Source organism: Trichosurus vulpecula, chromosome 3 (genome assembly GCF_011100635.1).
Source record: "Trichosurus vulpecula isolate mTriVul1 chromosome 3, mTriVul1.pri, whole genome shotgun sequence".
NCBI lineage: Eukaryota > Metazoa > Chordata > Mammalia > Diprotodontia > Phalangeridae > Trichosurus > Trichosurus vulpecula.
This window is the reverse complement of record NC_050575.1, coordinates 85,591,928-85,594,929: the sequence shown is the minus strand read 5'-3', so window position 1 is coordinate 85,594,929 and position 3,002 is coordinate 85,591,928.

The window sequence follows — 3,002 nt, the reverse complement described above, 5'->3', positions numbered from 1 at the left end:
TAATTGTGTGGATCACAACAAAATGTCTCCTTACTTATCTCCTGTGGAAACTGTATGTGGGCCAAGAAGCAACAGTTAGAACTAAACATGGAACAAATGATAGGTTTATGGTTGGAAAAGGAGAATGACAAGGCTGTATATCGTCACCTTGTTTATCTGATTTTTATGCAGAGTATATTATACAAAATGCCAGGCTGGATGAATGAAAAGCCAGAATTAAGGTTGCTGGAAGACATATCAACAATCTCAGATAGGCAGATGATGCTGCTTTGATGGCAGAAAGTGAAGAATTAAGAAGCCTCTTGATGAGGGTGAAAGAGGAGATTGTAAAAGCTGTCTTGGAGCTTAACATTAAAAAAAAAACAACTAAGATCTTGGCAACTGGTCCCATCACTTCCTTGCAAATTGAGGGAGAAGATAATGGAAGCAGTATCAGATTTTATATTCTTGGGCTCAAAGATCACTCCAGATGGTGACTACAGCCATAAAATTAGAGGATGCTTCCTCCTTGGAAGGAAAGCTATGGCAAATCTAGACAGCATACTAAAAAGCAGAGACATTACCTTGCAGACAAAGGTCTGTATAATCAAAGTTATATTTTTTTCCAGTAGCAATGTATGACTGTGAGAGTTGGACTACTTGGAAAGTTGAGCACCACAGAGCAGACACTTTCAAATTGTGGTGCTGGAGAAGACTTTTAAGAATCCCTTGGACAGGAAGGAGATCAAAGCAATCAATAGTAAAGAAATCAATTCAGACTATCCACTAGAAAGTCAAATACTGAAGCTGAAGCTTAAATACTTTGGCCACATAATGAGAGGATGGGACTCATTGGAAATGACCCTGATGTTGGGAAAGATTAGAAAGGTATTGGCAGAGGATGAAATGGATAGATAGTAGCATGGCAACAACAAACACGAGCTTGGACAGACTTGGAGAGATACTGGTGGATAGAAGCGCCTGGTGTGCTATGATCCATGGGGTCACAAAGAATTGAAAATGACTGAACAACAACAAAACTAGAGTATATCAAATGATAAAGCAATAATTGATTGCCACATATTTTAAATATCATTAATTCTTTGATATTAGCAGCTGAAAGTGTACTCCTTGTTAAGACCAGAGTTGGTGTACAACGGGTTAACTGAAAGGGATTTGTGACATGACCTGGGACTACATACCATAAATGAATTTTAATGCTCTTTGCCAGTCTGTCCACCTTTGTTTTTGCTTTCTCTTGGCTGCACTGGTTTCTGGCTTCACCCTTTTACTTCAAAAGAAGCCTTTCTTATCTCTCATCCTTCCTATTCCTCACCTCCAATTATACATTTTATATTGTATAGATTGACTCTACACTATTGAATAGAATGGTTTGGGCTCCTATCCAGAAATCTCCTCCTACATGAAGCTTTCTTTGACAAGTTCTTTCCAGCTAGAGGTGGAAGTGATCTCTCCTTCCTGCATTATCCATAGCCTTTGTGCACAGGCATACCTTGTAGATATCTTGTAGGTTCAGTTCCAGATGACCGCAATAAAGCTAATATTCCAATAGAGCAAGTTGGATGAATTTTTCGGTTTCTCAATACATATCAAAATTATGTTTATACTATGCTATCATCTATTAAGTGAACAGTAGTATTATGTCTAAGAAACATGCATACCTTAATTAAAAGTATTCCTTTTGTTAAGAAATGTTAACCATCATCCAAGCCTTTAGCAAGCCATGATCTTTTTGCTGGTGAAGGGTCTTGCCTTGATATTGATGGCTGCTGACTGATCAGGATGGTGGTTGGGGTGTGTAGCCAGAATGGCCTTTGTTTTCTTTGAATGACTCAGCTTACCTCATTGAGCCTCTGGACACTGTGGCTTGCTCTTCCGGGGCAGGAGGCCCGGGGAGCATGCCGGGAAGCAGACAGCTTCCTGTGTGATGAGTCATGGGGCTGGCTGAGGGGAGGTGTTAATGTCTATGCTAGGGGGAGGGGCCAACTCAGGAACCAATCGGCCCTGGTCATTTGGGCGGAGCTTGATGATGTCAAAAACCCTATAAGAGGGGAGAGGACAGCTTGAAGATTTTTCTCTCTTTCCTTTTCCGGTTGGAGCCAGCGACAGTTACAACGACCGTTACAGAGGCAGTTACAGCGACCGTTACATCGTCAGTTACAGTTGCAGCTTCAGTTACAGACACAGACACAGCTGAGGCAGGAGCTGCTAGTAGCAGAGCTGACCTACGGGAGGAAGCTGAACAAAGACTTCAGTCCAGTGGGTAATCTTATTACCATAAAGGGGGAAACATGATTTTGCTTTACGCAATCATGTTTCTCTGTAGCCTCCTGGTTACTCTTTCAAGGCGTACTTATTGGGCCTGGAAGATTTGGATCAACATATCAAAATGGGGCTTCTGGTTCATGGGTTGGTTACTGTGGAGCCTAAATAAATGTTTTGATTCTTCTGCCTTCTACTTTGAGAGTTTCTTATATCCGGCGGTTCCGAACCTTTCAGACATGTTTATGATCCTCTTTGAGATTATAAACTCGGCCCTCCTGATACATTTGGCGTCACGAACAGGATCGCTAGGTATAAGATCTCTATTTAGAAGCAGAACAATTTCAGAGGAAGAGATGAATATCCCAGGATGGGAGGATCCATTTTATTCCTCCCTAGCAAAAGAATTGGCTAAAAAAGCTGGACCCTGTGAAAACTGGGAACCAAGGCTACGGAGAGGAGATCCTAGGGATTTGGAAAAGTGTTTACGAGAAGTTGGGATTCAGTCAGGGGCATCACTATCTAGGCAAAGCTGGATAGTGTTATCAGCCTACCGGCTAGTATACGAAAGATTGAGATTAAGTGAAAGACATGGGGGCACTCCTACCCCACAGGAAGAAGAGGAATCTCAGATAGCAGGAGACCAAACTGACTCAAATGAGAACTTTTCTATTAATGTGGCTAAGAGCAACAGGAGACCAAAAAAGCCCAGAGTGCATTTCAACCCAGCCCAGAAAGAG